General features: G+C 44.8%; 1 protein-coding gene across 2 annotated transcripts in view; it reads left to right on the top strand.

The window, feature by feature from the left end:
- Window positions 1-12734: 12734 nt before the first annotated feature.
- SGMS1 (sphingomyelin synthase 1) overlaps window positions 12735-18105 on the top strand; it is a 285145-nt gene continuing 279774 nt past the window's right edge. The window contains exon 1 of one of the 2 annotated variants that reach the window (XM_069459845.1): window positions 12735-12989. The gene's annotated coding sequence lies outside the window, so the exon portion shown is untranslated. The remainder of the gene's footprint in view (window positions 12990-18105) is intronic. The other variant, XM_069459846.1, reaches the window with a different exon arrangement.

The raw sequence follows: 18105 nt of genomic DNA, 5'->3' as shown, positions 1-18105 counted from the left end.
ATGGTATCATCACCACCCTTGTGAATTCCTAATAATCATTGCCTCTCAGAGCTCCCAGATCTCTTATTTCTGAGACGTTCATTCTAGATAATAGCCCAAGCAGTCTCTCTTACTCTTTATTTAGGCCAGTCTTTTTTTTAATATTCTAAATTCATTTTTCTTTCTATTGGCACTTTCAAGGCATTTTAATAATAGTTCTTTGTTTCTCTTTAAGGTAGAAGTAGATATAATGGGGCTGGGCGCTGTGGCTCATGCCTGTAATCCTAGCACTCTGGGAGGCCGAGGCAGGTGGATCACTAGAGGTCAGGAGTTCGAGACCAGCCTGAGCAAGAGCGAGACCCCGTCTCTACTAAAAATAGAAAGAAATTATCTGGCCAACTAAAAATATATATAGAAAAAATTAGCCGGGCATGGTGGTGCATGACTGTAGTCCCAGCTACTCGGGAGGCTGAGGCAGTAGGATCGCTTAAGCCCAGGCTTAAGTGAGCGAGGCTGACGCCATGGCACTCACTCTATCCCGGGCAACAGACTAAGACTCTGTCTCAAAAAAAAAAAAAAAAAAAGAAGTAGATATAATGGGTATTTTTTTTTCTGGGCAACTCTGTCTGGAAGTACAGACAAACCCACTGATCCAAGGCTATTCTAATTTACTTCCTTCCGGGTATGACTGCTTCTTTTTAACAACAGCAATAATAATTATTATTATTATAAGAATAATAAAGATAAGTCTTAACATGTAAATGTCCTTGGAAGAGGGTTCATTAAAAAAAAATGAACATTGTTATTAGGGAACAAATATATGATACTCCATCAATCCCCTTTTAAAGGTAAGATTTGAGGGGGGGAGGCTACCAGCTTCTGTGAAAGGAGAGGAGAAATTGGGAGAGAGGCTTAAAGCACCTGGGTAGGCTCCCAGAGGCCGTGGAACCACAGACTAATCTAGACTTACTTCCCAGTTTTGCCATCCGTGTTGAAGGTAAACATTAAAATGGAGTGCATTTCTATCTCCGTTTTCCTTTCTCTAAGTTTGAAATCCAACTTATCATTGGATATCTTCACTCAGTGGGGTGCTCTTTTGTTTTCATTGTTGTTCACCGACAAAGCTATATTTATGGTCTGCTAGTGAATTGGAATAAATCGGGTTTAAAATGATTTTCAGGGGTATTATAAAATGTGTTAACGGCTTTGAAAAGAACAAAAGCAGCTCCGAACAATGCCCGCACAAAATTGCTTTGTATTATTAAAAAATTCACTCATTTATGAAGAAACGTTTCTTTTAAAAAATGGAAACTCTATTGTAGATTTAGTGCTATGCATAGCTAGTTGTTCCTAAAAATAGTGAGCTGTTAGCAAATTTATTAATTAGGGTCATGTATATAGCAATATCTGTTTAAAATAAGACTTCCATTCATTATTGCCTATTTCATAAGAGAGTTCTGTCCTTTAATTGCACAAGCACACAATAAATTATAATCTTAAAATTCTCTATCAAAAGTCTAATTTAAATCAATACTGAGAAGATGGTGCTTCACAACGTAGCTGCAACAGAATCTTTTTTTTTTTTTTGAGACTGAGTCTTGTTCTGTTGCCCAGGCTAGAGTGCTGTGGCGTCAGCCTAGCTCACAGCAACCTCAAACTCCTGGGCTCATGCAATCCTCCTGCCTCAGCCTCCTGAGTAGCTAGGACTACAGGCATGAGCTACCATGCCCGGCTAATTTTATATATATATATATATATATATGTATATATATATATATATTTAATTGTCCGTATAATTTCTTTCTATTTTTAGTAGAGATGGGGTCTCGCTCTTGCTCAGGCTGGTCTCGAACTCCTGACCTCGAGCGATCCTCCATCCTCAACCTCCCAGAGTGCTAGGAATATAGGCATGAGCCACCTTGCCCGGCCATGAGTACTTTTTTAATCTCCCTTGCACAGCCAGGGTTTGCAAACCACTGTTTTATAGTTACCTAGACCCAGCCATGTGATGCTCTTTCAATGTAGATAGCTGAAGAAACTTCATATGATTACTCATTGGAGCATTTCATTTAAAAACGGAATTTTGGGCCAGGTGCAGTGGCTTACACTTGTAATCCTAGCACTCTGGGAGGCTGAGGCAGAAGGATTGCTTGAGCCCAGGAGTTTGAGGTTGCTGTGAGTTAGGCTGATGCCGCGGCACTTTAGCCCAGGCAACAGAGCGAGACTGTCTCAAAAAAAAAAAGAGGAATTTTGCTTAGGAGCAATTTGATTTTTGTTTATATCACACATATAATAGATATGTATTCCAGTTAGTATAGCCTTCTTCATCTAACTTCCTAGTACCTGGGCAATTGTACCTAGGCCACTTGCTCTCCAGACTTCTTTGCTGGTGGCATAAGCAAGCTACCATTTAGATGGCAACACTATGTCTATAGACACTATGTTTATATTTTCATTAATTGTACTGCTTATTTGAGATGTAACAAACTACACTTTTGATTCAAAATCAGACATTTCATATTAAATGACCTAAATATATAATTGCATTTATATAACCGTTGAAATGACAAGATTATAGAAATGGAGAACATATTAGTGGTCACCAGGAGTTAAGGGGCCAGGGAATCAGCATGGCTCTACAAGGACAACAGGAAGGATCCGTGTGGTGTTCAAAATGTTCTATGTTGACTGCATCAAGGTTAATATCCTGGAAGTGATACCATACTCTAGTTCTGTAAGATGTCACCACTGGGGAAAACTAGTAAAGGATACGTGGGATCCCTCCATATTATTTCTTACAACTGCATGTGAATCTACAATTATTTCAAAATAAAACAGTTTAATTAAAAAAAGCCCTGGAAATCTTATGTCACCTCTCTTCAGGACCTTTTTTTCACTATACTTTGTAAGATAAAATCAAAATGCTTAACAGTGCTTGATTAGAAGTTGTGTGATTAGAACTTGTGTGGTCTAGCCCAGTGATTCTTAGCCCTGGCAGAGTTACTGATGGAGCTTATAAAAATTCCTGAGACCTGGGCCCTACTTCAGCTCAATTAAATCAGGATCTCTGGAAACAACTATACATTCAATAGTGTGTTTATTTGATTAAAGTGTGTCTCACCACCAGACCACAGACTCCATGAGGGCAGAAACCAGGCCTATTTTGGCTTTCCATTATCATCTCCAGCACCTAAATGGGAGTCTGCCACCCCAGAGGTGCTAAGTATTTGTGAGCAAATGAATGAATGGAGAAGAGATAGAAGCATCCTCCTCCCCTCTCTTGCTGCCTCCCTGAACCCATGAAAGGGATAAGGAGACTTCCCTGGTCTCATCTGTCTCTCTAGGGCTCTACTACACAATTGCAGAAGGGATCATAGCATTGCTCCAAGAGAGATCGAGCCCATAACTATGATATAAAATCTGGAAATGATGACAGTACCTCCCTTTTCACACTCAATCAACAACGTTAATGAAAGTGAAACAGAAGCTGACAAGGAGGCTGGAATGACACATACTCTTACTCATGCAGAAATAATAGAAACCATTTTAAATGCAGCTAAAAAATAATTAAAGGCGCTGCTGGCAAAGAAATGAAAAACGATTTTAGGGAAGGAGAAAATCTGGGGGCAAGGAGGATCCCAATCTTTGACCTGGTAATCACATTTGCAGAAAATGTCTCTCTTGCGCTGCTCAGGGAGTGGCTCACTTAACGTTAATGAGCCCAGAAAATTGTGCCAAGAGACATGGAATTCAGCAAATCCCCAGGTATTTGGGGGGCTTATACTGATTTTGTGCAAGTGCATCTTTCTCTATCCCAGCATGTCTATCAACAGTTGTAGTGTGAGCATAATAATTAATGTTTTAAACAATTACTTGAGACATTGAAAGTTCTGGAATTTTGTAAGAATCTCAGCCCACAAATCCACAAGCATTAGTGTATGGGAAATATAACTTTATTTTCAGTAACTCCACTTAATTTCCATTTCTACACCACCACCACCGCCACTACCCATTCTACCTAGCTGGTGGTAAATTTTACCGTTTTAAACCCTTGGCATCATTTTACTTACTCATATACAGTATTTTAAAAATTTTTGGTGGAAGGAGTGTTTTGTAAGTGCTCTCTGCAATTGTCAAGGTTTCCAGGGGTAAAGCATTGTGGGGGGTGAAAAATCAGCAAGGCATTTTATGCCTGGCAGCTCCGTTCTTTGGATCCGTGGTTCAGGCATGGGAACCTTTATAGGGCTGCTTATATTCACATCTGCCCAGATGCTCTGAGCAACCCTTTTTTCTCTAGTCTTGGTTTCTCCCTGACAGCTGTGCTGGAAAGCTGGTATGGCACCCTTTTCCTTCTCTCCCTCCTCCCACCCTTTCCAAACAGAATCTCTTTCTAGTGATTGGAATCACGAGAGAATGGAGAAGCTCCACCCCTTTCCCTCCCTGTTTCTGGCTAAGATATCTTGTCTCAGTCTACTGGGACTCAAACTTTTGCAAACAAAGTCAGGTAACCTAGGAGGCTTTCTGCCTTCACCAGAGGCTATGAATACAGGAAAAACCATCTGTCCAAATGGGGGCAGGTTTGAGGGAGAAGGAAGAGAAGGAAAAAGAAATATACAGTGATGGAAAAATAGATTATCTCAACATGTTGTCTTAGAATTATAGCTAACATTTATTGCATGCTTACACAGCGTGCCAGGTGCTGTGTTAAGTGCTTTATATTAATTATCAAGTAATTGTCACAACCCCGGAAAAAATTATTGTGATCTACATTTTACATATGAGAAACCTCCAAGAGGTTTAGTCATCTGATCAATGTCACAAAGCTAGTAAGTAGCAGGGCTGAGACTTGAACCCACCTTCTGATTCCAAAATCCATGCTTTGAACCACTGCAGGAAAAGATAATTATGTTTAGGATCTTGCAGGATGATAAGAGAAGTGTATAAATCCATTTTAGAATTATTTTTTCAACCATAGGGATTGAAATAAAAAAGAATATGGGGCTTAAGCAGAGACCTCAGTCACTAGAAACATGCAGTTAACCAGGATTCCACGAGGCTTTTCTGGCCTGGCCACTCTGCCCTCCAGCTACTGTGCTTTCTCCCCTCGTCCCCAGCTCTGTTCTTGTCTCTCTGGTTGCCTGAGTATTGCTCTCACTGCCCTTCTTGGCACCCTCATCCCTGGGGTTCTACCTCTTGACCTTTCTCTTTATTGCCTCTGGCCCTGCTCCGTGGCTTCTGGTTCATGATGTACAGCACGGAAGGAATTTCTGTTTCACTCTTGCAGTTTGCTCTGAGGGCTAACCCAGGGGACCTTAGCTAGGGTTCCTGCCAATGACCCATATGGGTTTCTTCATTTTTGCCAGGCAGATTTCCCTAGAAAGTTCTCCAATGTCCTTTCCCAGATCTCAGATGCCCACCATGACCAGCACTCTAAGGTCACGTGGTGAGGGTTTAAGCCCTTAGGTCTCAGCGGTATCCTGGGAGGGGACCAGCATACTCTGTTGCGACAGGTAACTCAGGTGTCCATATCTCACACATACTTCTATAATATTCCCAATATATTAAGAAGTCACGTAGAGAATTGTTACATTTAATGCGCATAGTCAGGCAGGGCAGCCTAGTATCGGTGAGGATAGCTCATGGGAAATCCTTTAACATTCATCCTGAGATGAACGAGGAGCTTAAATTAATTGACTTGCCAGACAGGCATGTTAAAAAAAACCGTATCCTGTTAACCTTGTCATAGCCCCAGTAATAATCGAGCAGTGTGTAACTATTGGTCTTTCAAACTGCCACTTTTAGTGCCATTGAAATAGCTTGGCCAAAAACACAGATGGGTCACCAAGGTATGAGTCATAATAGGAAAAATGATGGGATGTGTGGGTGCAGGGGCACACACACAAGTGAGGCGGTTAAAAGAGAAAATGATTTAAGTAGTTATTATAGAAAGACACATTGAGATTTGTGAATTTACTGAGTCTTATCCTGTTAAATTTCTCCCTTTTCTTTCTCATTTCAATGGGACAAAGCCCCTTCAGGTTTTCCTGATGCAATTATTGATTATTGATCTCCCTGCCTTCTTCATGTACACAGTCTCTTTTCATCATTCCCTAAACTCTGTGTAGAGTCAATATCATCCTCAGTGTAGACATGAGAAATGAGGCCCAGAGAGGTTAATGATATTTGGGCAGGGTCTAGTGGACAGGAAATGATTTTTCTCTCTTTCTATTACATCATATTGACTCTAGTTGGCCCTTAAGGAGTAGATTAAGGGATTTGAGGAAGAGATCATATATCTGGTTTGATGGCCTTTGGTATTCTTCAAATTAAAACATGTAATGCCTGTCCATTCTGCCTTTGTGTGAGGTTGATGTGGGCTAGGAGTAGAAAGCACTATATTTGCAGTATCAAGAGTTTCTCTTTCCTTTGGCATTTAAGAATAAATTCTGCAAAGTAGTGGTTCTCACTGGGAAGCCCTTAAAAATTTTCATGCCAGAGCTGCACCCCATACCACTTAAATCAGAAGCCCTTGGAGTAGGAGCCAGGCATCAGTATTTTAAAACCTCTCCAGATGTTTTCTCTCTGTAGCCAGGGTCAAGAACCAGGGCTCTAAAGCAGTGGTTCTCAAACTTGAACTTGCATCAGAATCTCCTGGAAGGCTTGTTAAAACACTGGTTGCTGGAACCCACCCCCAGAGTTTCTGATTCAGTAGGTCTGGGGTGGGTCCGAAAGATCTGCATTGTGAAGTTCCCAGGTGATATGATGGAGAATTGGGAAGGTGTGTTGAGCAAAAGTAAAGCTAGTTTGTGCTTCAGTTGCTTTTCTTTCTGCCTACGAGGTTACGAGAAGTTTGTGTGTGAGTCTCCTTATGTTTTTCCACAATGCTGACTAACCCAGCAAGAATACTAGAAAACATCATTTGCTCTATAAATGCTAAATAGTCTGTGAGCATCAGAAGTGTTTTGGAAAAAAAAACAAACAAAAACCAGGCAATGAATCCCATCAGGCTTTGAATGGATTCTAAGGAGTTTACCACAATTTTCAGAAGGAAAATAAACATCTTTCAAAGGAAATTTATCCTTGAATTTAGTGGTACCACTCATTCTATCAGCACTTAAAAAAAAAATAACTCTTTATTATTTTTTATGAAGTCAAGTTATAAAGTACACAGAGCCAGAACTAAAGACAGGGATAAAACCTTGAGTCTATCAGGGTGGCGTTGCCAGATTTAATTAACAACAACAACATGACACCCATTTAAATTTGAGTTTCAGGTAAATAATGAATAATTTTTCGGTACAACTATGCCCCATGCAATATTTGATAACCCTGATCAGGGATGGGAGTGATGTATGTGGCTGCTGTGGAGAACTGGGACGTCACCCTGTCTTTTTCTGTGTTATGGATATACAGAAGTACTGACTTGATCTCGTGTCTTGTCCACTGAGAGAGCTCAACAAACATTGGCTGAATTGATGCAATATGGATACCTAAGATATAAATACACTATATAAAAATGAAGGATGCTTGATCAACTTAAGATCCCAGTTTCTTTTTTGATTCAGTTACCTACCGCTGTTGCTGATTTTTGTTCTCCATGAAGGGTGATTCCCTTCCACTAGGAGACATTTGGCAGTGTCTGGAAATATTTTTAGCTGTCACAACTGGGGGGAGGCTGCTACTGGAATCTAGTTGGTTGAGGCCAGGAATGCTGCTAAACATCCTATGACGCGCAGGACAATCCCTTACAACAAAGAATTATCTGGCCCACATGTCTACAGAGCTGAGGTTGAGAAATCCTGGTTTAGACGGTAGTGCAGAGGATTTAACAAATCTTTCATCAAATTATTCCAGCCATATCTTCGAGTGTGTGGGTATCTTATTCTTTCAGGTGTAAATGAGGGAAAGAGAATATCTCCTATCTGCTGTACTGTAAAAGAACAGACAGAAGAATTTTGGTGTGCTCCTTCAAAATCTTACAAAACAAGGAAGGTACGGTTGAGGTTCCAGGAAAAGTACCAGTCTTCAGTTGCTTCTGTTCTCCCTAGATTTGAAGCCTTTGAAGAGTTCATGCAGGAACCAGGAAATTCACGTTATCACACTATGTAAATCTCTCCTCTTTTAGTGTGGGAGACATATTTTTTTGTTTCAACCTTCCAATTAGTTCTGGCCACCCAGGACTTGTTTGGACATGGTAGTTGGAGGAGATGCTAACTCAACATGAATTCATTTTTTTGTGTACTACTGCTTTTGCTATAATACTTGTACTTTGAAGGAAGCTGGTTGCTAAATGCAACAATAAACATTCACAATACATTGGACAATACCTTGTATTTTCATTATGTTTACCTCTAATTAGCTATAAAACATTTTATAGACATATATTCAAATTAAAGACCTAATTAATTCTCATGACACCCATCGGAAACAAAGAGGGGGTGGGTTATATTATTCCTATTTTAAGAGGCGATAATTAAACCTTGCCTGGAGTTACACATTGACTATTTGAAGAGCCAGGAGTAAATTACAAGTCTTGACAATGGTGCCATGTCTGCCAGCCAGGGCAGAGTTCTGGTGATGGCATTGATTCACCAGACCCTGGTTAGTGCCTAGTCGTAAGTGCCTAGTTTGAAAATACTTTTTAGATGTACATGGCAGATTGTGAAGGTTGATTGCTAATCAGAGAAGGATAACATAGCAAGGACCTTTCCATTCCCAGTGGTTTACCCTTTTTAAACAAAAACACAGCAAAGCAAAAAGTAGAAAAGAAAATCATAAATTACAGTTCAATAACTATTTACTGTGGGCTACTTGGCACCAAGTCCCATGCTAGGTATTCTGAAGGATTAAAGATAAATGCATATCCTTGATATGGCATTTAACAGTTAGTTGGAGAGTCAAGACTTACCTGCAGGAAACATACAGAGAACTGTGAAAGACATAATCAAGAGCCAGAATGTATGTATAGGAGGCTTCTGTGTCCTAGAAGGCAGACACCTTTTATAAAAAGGGCGGAATTGGAGATGGACCTTGAAATATAAGTAGGAATAGTTTAAGTGGACAGTGGGAATCTGGGGAAATTGGATTCAACTAGACAAAATGGTTAATGAATATAGGTAAGGTCATTCCCCGCTACTCTCTGGAAGAGTTATAAACTTGGGAGCGCTCAAGTAGTTGGGAACTGGAGGCAAAAAAGCCAGCCTGCACGGGGAAAGAATAAATAGAAATGTAGAGGAGACAGAGGGAGACTTTCTTGGTTTCCGTCAGTATTCTGATTCCTGGCTCTGATCTCGTCCTGAGCCTTAGCTACATCTGTGATCTATCCCAGTATCTTCAAATAAATTCCAGTTTTGTTTTTTTGTTGTTGTTATTGACCAATAGAAGAAGCCAAGCAGTTATTGAAGCCAGAGATGTAAGAATGTGTACAAAGGGTTAAGTACTATCAGATCTAAGCCTTTGGGCAAATACTTGGAACCACCTTTGTTGTCTGTAGTTGGCTTTTCTGGTCAGCCTTAGGTTGGAACCCTGGCTGTGGGTTGGCTAGATGAGTTTAAAGTGCTAAAGGGGGCTTGTGAGGTCTTGCTCCTGCTTCTCAGGCTATGTGGCTTCAGATTCTTCCTTCCACTGAGACCAATTTCCATGGACATATAAAGAAGCTTCCTTCCTCCCTGAGCAATTGGAGTTTGACTACAGGTTGGTGAATGATGGCTACTGCTTACAGGTCAACTAGACATAACCACCTCATTTTTAATCAGGTAGATTACCCACTGAAGATAGAAGAGTCATTCATTTGGAACCAAACCACCTACTTCAGGATAGCTGTCTTGGCATGTGCAGTGTTTGCCTCAGTATTTGCTCTTAGTATTATTTTTAACATGATTTTTAATGACAGATTGTGATTTGGAGGTGATTCATTTTTGTTTCTTAGTTGTCTTGACAGCAATGTAATTCATATTCTTGAGAATCCTAAAATTTTACAATCAGACAACATAATGCTCGTTAAAATTTTAATGAGAAATGCACTGGTAACATTCTTTAGGTTTGGGTGGACTGGAGAGGGAGAATTATTTTTAATCAGTAATTTTTTTTGCATTGCACGTAGTAATGACTTAAGGACTATAACTAAATTTAATTTCAAGGAGGGCCGACTCTTTGTGCGTCTTATAATCACTTCACTCAGAATTTTCTCTTATTGCTTTTGTGATTTCTCTTTAGATATTTTCTGTATTTATTTATGGCTGTATTTTTATGTACAGTGTATTTATCTATTACTTTTTCTCTGAATTATTTTATAAAATTGAAATCAAAGTGGAAAAACTTTTATACCCTGCTTTTTCCATGTGCTATACATACATCATCCTAAAATTACTCATGGAAAACAATTTAAAAAGCTTTTTATTGTGAAATATTTCAAATATACAGAAAATTAGAAAAAAATTATAGTGAGCACCCTAGACACATCACTTACATTCAACAACTGTATTTTAAAATTCATGTAAATTTAGTCATCTTTGCATTTAGGGGGGCACATTTTAAAGTAAATCAAACACCAGATGCTTACTTGGACCTTATTTTCAGGAAGTCCAAAGCTTACAGCACATTCTACATAAGCAGCACTGGAGAGAAATCAGCCGGTTTTCTGGCACTTCCTTAGTTTGAAAAAATTTACACCGCCAGCAAGCAAGCCTTCCTTTCACCTCTTAGGTGCTAACTGACGAAAATAACCGGTAGGGCTACTATGACTCACAGAGCTTTGCCCTCAGTAGACACTCAAAACATGTAGCTGAATTAAATTTAGCTGTTATTTTAAAGCCATACGTGACAAACGTACGTGACAAATGTACTTTCGTGATCTTCCTGAGAAGAGCAATATAGTGTCGTAGGGGCGAGGAAGCCAGAGAAGTCGGGAATGCAGGGCCCAACAAAACGTCTGCACCGGAGCACACTGCCTCTTTTTGAATCCTTGACTCCTCACTGTGCTTTGGGCAAACTACGTAAATTTTCAATGCCTCACTTATTAAAATGGATCTCTGCAAGGCTTAGTTGAAATAAACAGGCACCCATGAGAACCACCTGGAGGGCCTGTAAACCAGATTGCAGGACCTCATGCAGAGAGCTTGAATCTGTTAGGTCTAGGAAGGGCCGAAAAATTGCATTTCTAACAAATTCTCGGGCGATGGTGACGCGGCTGGTCCTGAAACAGGGACCCCAAGTGACTCAAGGCAGGTGCTCAATAAATGTTCACTACTAACATCACCAAGCTGCCCACCAGCAGGGCCCGTGGGGTATTGCACCGCAGGGAAGAGCGCCGGCCTCGGTTCAGGTGTCCCTGCCAATGCATCTCGCCTCCTCTGCAGGGAATAGATTAGAACAGGGAGGCAGCGGGAGCAGCAGTATCACTGCCTTACAGAGGGGGACCCCTCTCTCCAACTTCCGCCTCTGGGGAAAAGCGGAGACCGTCCACCACCGGAGTTCTGCTCTCTTGATTTCGCAGCCGTTTGCTTCTGGCCGGGGCGAGAGCCCGTCCTCCGGGCAAGCCGGGGGTCGGTGCAGCGATTCCGGCACCCCAGGGCTAGGCGGAGGCAGGTGCGGAGCGGACGCTGGAGCCTGGCGGGAGGGCGTGGCGGGCGAAGAGGGCGCTCGGCTCGCGTCCCGCCGGCTCCGGGGTCCGTGGCGATCGCCCGCGGCCCGATGGCCGGGCGGAAGATGGCTGCCCGGAGCGCCGCGGACAGTCACGTGTCACGCCAATATCACCGCACGCCCCCTCCCCCGTTCGCCGAGTCCCGGACCCCGCGGGAGGCACAGTCCGCGGCTGCCTCTCAGCCACGGAGGTGCGGTGCGGACCGGCCACGGAAGAAGGGCGCCGGGGCGGAAGGCCAGCTCTTCTCGCTGTCCGCCTGTAACCCGCGAGTTGGGGTTTCACTCCCGGAGCCGAGGAAAAACCTTCCTTTGGGCGACCCGCACCAGGTCGGGCTACTGGGCATGCGCAGGGCTCCCGCCCGGGCGCCGCCGCTCTCCGGGTTTTCGCCGCTGCGCTAGGGGCGGCGGGGGTGGGGCCCGGCAGGGGCGGGGCGGCTCCGAGGCTGCTGAGTCGTCTCCGAGCTTCACGCCCCTCGCGCCTCCCCCGCGTTTCCTGGCGTCGCGGGGTTTGTGGCGCAGGCGGCCTTATCATTGTGTGTGTGTGTGTGTAAGACAGGAGTCTATGGTTGAGGTTTGAAAACAGGCCGTATAGTCCGAGGTGCGCCTTTTTTACGAATGGTCGATCAGGAGTTAATCATAAGTGTCGGAGCCCTTGGGCTTGGTGGGGCAAGAGAATCCAAGTGTAGTGAGCCAACTCGCACCCCGAGCCCGGCCTCCGCAAGGCTTGAGTTCGCGACCCCTGCTTTCTGACTACCTCCAGCTACGCCGCTCTCCGGCTCTGCCCGGGTGGTTCACCGTCCCTGACCGTAAAACCCGGCGTCCGTCCGCCCTGACTTGGCGGCCCCTAAGGGCGCGCAGGCTGGGCCTTTCTCGTCGCTGGGGAAAGCGCCCGCCTCCCCAGTTTCCCATGACTTGAAAGTAACAAAAGGGGTCCAAGCCCCGACTGTCCATCCGTGCGCAGCGAGCCCGGGTCCCGCTCGGTCCGGGATGCGCACCCCGCAGACCCCGCCCGGCCAGCCCGGCCCTCCCCCCGGCCGCCGCGAACACCCGGAGGAGCGGACTCGCGTCGCGCGGGAAGCCGGGCCGGCTCGGGCAGCGGACTGGGCATGCTCGGCAGCCCGGGAGGCTTGCTGTGGCAAGTCGGAAGCGTTCGCACCAGCGAGGCAGCGGCAGGGCAGCGGCGGCAGGCGGCGGGCAGGACGGGAGCGGGAAGGGCCGGCCGGGGCGGGCTGTTCTCCCGTTGAGCCTGGAGAGCCGACCAGACAGCGCGATCGGGGTGCGGAGCCCCGAAGCTGCCCTGCCCCGGATTTCATTCCGCGGCGGGGGACTCGGCGAGCGGAATTCCGGCGGCTGCCACGACTCCGGAGCAAGTGAGTCGTGGGGCGGGGGCAGAGAGCTGGCTTCGCGTTCGCGGGGGGCCGATAGGACACGCGTCTCTTGGGCCCGGCCTGACGCCGGGGAGCGGGGCGGGCGGGCAGCCCTGGGGCGAGGGGGCGTGAGCGCAGCCCGCGCGGAGCCGCGCGCGTACCTGGCGGGCACTGCCCCAGCGCTGCCGCTCCCAGGGGTGGGCGCGGGGGGCGGTCCGGCGGCCAGGATCCCGGCTCGGAGGGGGCGGGCCGCCGGTGGGGCTCCCGGGCCAAGTTGAGGCTGGGAGGAAGGAGGGGGCGTCAGTGGGCACCTTTTCAGAGGTGCTGCGTGTGGGCTGGAAGGCTGCCTGGGGTCCGATTGGGGCGATCGGCAGGCGAGGAGCCTTCGGGCAGTGGACCGCCCGGGGTCCGGAGACCTGCAGGGGCTGACCCCCAAATCGCGGCCCCACCCCTACGGCGGCGTGACAGTTGGTACCTCGGGGCCAGATTGCAGCCGGCCAGGCGCCCACGGTTTCGGGATCCCCCTCTGGCCTCTGGATGCCCCCCGACGATATAACAGGTGGGACTCCCCTTAGGAGAGAGCTCCTTCTTTCCAGGCGGGGTAACAGCCCTCACCCCCCACCAGGCGGCTCTGAGACCCCGCGGGGCTGTCTCTGCCGGGTGGGGGTGTTAAGGGGTGAGGCCTGGAGGGGCCATTGGCGCCGCCCAGAACTGGACCGCCTCTCCAGGACGTGGCTCTTCCTGAATGAGGGGGTCTGCGCGATTCCGAGGCGACTTGTCAAGGGCAAAGCAGCGGCTGCCTCTCCCCAACTTGGGCTTGTGGCTTTTCTCTCTTGGGCCGGATAGGGTAGGGTGCCCTGTGTCCAGCTAACGGATTCAGCCGGGCGTGTTCTGGTTTACGCTTGTTTCTCCCTTGGGTGTCGCGAAGTGAAGATCGGGATGAGGCTTGCCATGGTCTGAGCGAGCGAAGAGAATCCGGGCAGGTGCTTCTTGGATGTTTCTTTTCACCTTCAAACAGTACAGACTTAAACAGTACACGCTTATGAAACCAAGAGTGAAGGCTGCTTTCTGAAAGGGAAGTTTATTTTCTATGTTACTGGGCCTATTATTTTAGCTCCCTTGGCATTTGCCTTTCTGGACCTTTAAAGCTGTTTGGACAGGTTATTTTGCTTTCAGATTTGGCGATGTTTCTGGTTGGCTGCCTGGATGTGGAAGTGGTGAATGCCTGTTATGGTGTGCTGTGAACTCCCCACGCTTCTTGGCGCTGGGGGTTGAACATTCAGTGGGCCGAAGGAGAGGAGTGGGACTGGTGACGTAGAAACGCGATGGGAGTTGTCTAGGGCTGCCCAGACGGAGTGGTGTTGGAGGCTGTTTTGGCCTGTGCAGAACCGGAGAGGGCTGGGCGTTTCATTGGTCCGAGTGTAAGATGTCCACGGGAGAAGCTAGGCGGGGGTTGGGTGCCTGTCTGGTCAGTGCTCCAAGGGAAGCCCAGGGATGTTTGGTGATTCAGCAGGTGGCAGCCTTCCAGCTCCGAAGACATGCCTTGGCCAAGCAAGGAAGCAAGCAGCAGCCTGTGCCTGTTGTCGGAGGTGCCAGCTTTGGGGGAACCTCCAGGAGCTGCCTTCTGCCTGCAGCAGCTCATTTTCCTTATCTTGCTTCCTGTGTAGGTCTGGAGGCCCTGTTTTTTTGAGTTTCCTTACTGCTTCGCTTAAGCTATGTAGCATATTTTTGAGTTTCTCTGTCTCTGTGACTTGCTGGGTAGCAGGGAGTGGCAGCTGCTACCGGTGAGTTTAAGTAGCTATTCTGCAGAAAGGGATAGCTGTATGTAAAGTAGTGAAGTAGTCTTTTCCTTCTATCTCTGCTTCAAACACTACAAATTTATGGTTTTAGTAAAAGAGCCAGATATATTCCTGCAGCTCTTTCAGTGCCGATGGTGAGCTATTTCAAATATCTAGAAACATTTTTTTTAAAGAAATGAACTCAAGGGATAGATTAAACTGATATTAAAGGGACAGAGTCATTGAAACTGTCTTCTTATTCACTGGAGGATCCCTAGCATCTAGCACAGTGTCTAACTTGTAATACACAATAATTGCCTATTCAGCTGAAATTAAAGTCTTCATAACGAAGAGCTTTTCAATATTCGCCATGTTCCTCATCTATTTTATAAAACCCCTGTACTGTTGCTTCATCTATTTTTAAGTCTATAATCGGGCTTTCTCTTCAACACAGTTAGAGTAAAAAATACACATCAATGCCTGTTACGTTTGACAGTTAAAGAACTTCGTATGTTTTCATAAGACCTAATTGCCTGTGTTGACCATAGACATTCAATTTTAGCTTGAAAACTCAATTCTTTTCCTTTTCTGGTTAAATCCCTTAACTTTGAACTTGCGGCAGATCCTACACTTCAGCTAGAAAAATAGGCATGCTTTGCTAACGTGTCTCATGAAAATCTAAGGGACTCCTGAGTATAGCCATTAGTATTTTCTTAAAAAACAAAAAGTGCTCCTGTTGCACATCAAATATGCCTTAATTTATAGAACTTCATTTTGTACATTTCAGGAAAACAGTAAAATTCCTAACCCTTTACCATCCAATGAAAAGTGCTGCTGTAGAAAAGATAAAACAGTGTTTTGGGAATAAAAACTTGCGGATTGTTTGTATACAGGGGACAATGCCCCCAAGTCTTTGGCAGGGAGGCATGAGTGTGCGGCCACTTCATTCCGCCCATTATCTTCACTATTCTGTGCCTTCCTCCATTTATATAACTATTCAGCTATTCTTCTTGCCCTAAAGACGTAGTTTCTTGGTTTGGGCTTGCTTATTTAAAACTGCTACCAGAAGGATCTGTTGCATTTTCTCCCATAAATTCAATCAATGGTGATTTTTATTTTCTGATTGACCCATGCATTTTCCTACCACTTCATATGGCAAACTTTTCAGTGGCCCTTGGAAAGAGCTGTGGCCAGTGTGCTCTTGTGGGGGCATGGCAGATTATAGAGGCTTTGTCTTTTTTGGATGGTAGCTGAGCCATAACAGTCTCTTCTGGAAGAAATTATTATGACATGCCTGGTCTTAAAGATTTTTGGCTTTTCTGTTAAAGGCTCTTGGTCAGGAAGATAAGTGGTTATTTGTCATCTCCAAGAGTGTCCCTGTAGTTTGTCACCTTAATTAAGCTACCCAATCACAAAAGGACCTTATTTTGGATCAGCCCACTTGGATGTGGGATTTGGGAGGCAGCATTGGTTGTGGGGGAGGGGGAGATAGATTGGTTTTACAACTGACTTAAGGTTTCAGTAAAACCCGAATTGAATGACTGGTGAACAAGTGTAGCTCAGTCTCTGCTGGAATGTTTTGCTCTTCTCCCTGGTCCGCTTTATCTCTACAAATAAACACACCACATACATAAACCTACATAAATTTAGAGAGAGGGACACACACAGATCCCTAGACACAAATAGACACATACACAAACAGAAGAGAGAGACACAGAGAGATGTAGGGACATACGCTCTTGCCCAAAAGCCAAGAACCCCCACTTCTTTTTAAACTAATATGTCGAGGAGGGAAAATCCAGGGCCCAGTAGCAGGTTGGATTCTGGGGGCCTAAAATCACCCCAAGCTTGTATTTCAGAGAGATTCCCTTCTACTTTTAGTGGCAAGCTGATCTTAATGGTGCAAAGCTGCGGGGCTTTACTGAAGTGACTGTTGTGTGTAAATGAAGGTGAGTGGGGATTTAGAGAACTTGGGTGGTTTTTGCCTTTTAGACTGCTGGTGCTGATAGTTAACATTTCTCTGTTCTTAGCACAGAATCCTTTAATTGTGCAAAAGCCCCTTGCTTGTTTTATTTTTTTCTCCTTCATTCCTACTCCATTCCGCTTTCTGCCAGAGAAGACTTCTCACATGTGTTGGATATGTTTTTGGGTATGTACGTATCCTTGTTAAAGATGTTGAGTTAATTTGTGAGTGCCTTTAATTTACATAAATGGTACTGTGCTGTAAATTTCATTCTGTTTCTTTTTCATTCAACATTAACATTTTTTATTATGGAAATTTGCAGACATTCATGAAAGTCAAAAGAATCTCAACATTTTGTTTGTGAGATCCCTGTTAGTGTGGGTTTATCCATGACTGCCGAATTGCAGGGCTGGTCTGTTATGTGTCCACTGCTTTTACTTTCCCATTTCCCTAGTGATGGATGCTTACCTCACCTCCATGCTTGCTGCTGCAAGCACAGCTGTGATAAACATCCTGTATGCATTTTCTTAATGATCTGTGTGAGCATATTTCTAGGGTAGGGGGTCTCAAAGTGTGGTCCACTCCCAGCATCATCTGCATCACCTGGGAACTTGTTAGAAATGCAGATTCTTGGGCCCCAAGCTAGACCTCTTGAATCAGAAACTCTGGAGGCAGACCCCATAAACTGTGTTTTAACACTCCCAGCCTGCAGATTCTGATGCACGGGAAAATTTGAGAACTGCGCTGCTCTAAGAATATATACCCAGGGGTGGGATGGCTGGGTAATAGAGTACAAACAAAGCTGTTTTTCCTGAGTACTGCCAAGTGACTCTCCAGAGTTGCTGAGCTGGTTTATGCCCCCACATCAGTGCATGAGGGTTCCTGGTTCCCTACATTCTTGCTAACGTTTGATATTAACCAGCTTCTCAATTTTACCAATATTTGGTGGCTACAAAGTGGGATCACATTGTTTTACTGTGAATTTATGTGATTTCTTAGCGAATTTGAGCTCTTGTAATATATTTGTTATCTATTACAATTTCTTTGACTAGCCTTACTCGGCTTTTCTGATGAGTTGATTTGCAGATGTTTCTCGCATATTCTGTATGTTAATCCCATCCTATCATATGTCTAGTAACTTTGAAAGTGGTAACTTTCAGAAGATTTTAGTTTTGATGTATCCCCAATCCATTAATTTTTGCCTTGGGTTGCACTTTAGGAATCTTAAGATGGTCTTCCTTACTCCATGATTACAAAGATATTCTCTATTCTACTAGTTTTTCAGTTTTACCTTTTACATTGAGGGCTTAAATCTCTTTGAGGTTTGTTTTATATGGCATAAGGAAGAAATCCAGCTTTATTTTTTTCCTTTCCATTT

The sequence above is a fragment of the Eulemur rufifrons genome, chromosome 28 (genome assembly GCF_041146395.1).
Source record: "Eulemur rufifrons isolate Redbay chromosome 28, OSU_ERuf_1, whole genome shotgun sequence".
Taxonomy (NCBI): Eukaryota; Metazoa; Chordata; class Mammalia; order Primates; family Lemuridae; genus Eulemur; species Eulemur rufifrons.
Note: the sequence above shows the minus strand (reverse complement) of the source record. Positions and strands in the feature narration are given on the sequence as shown.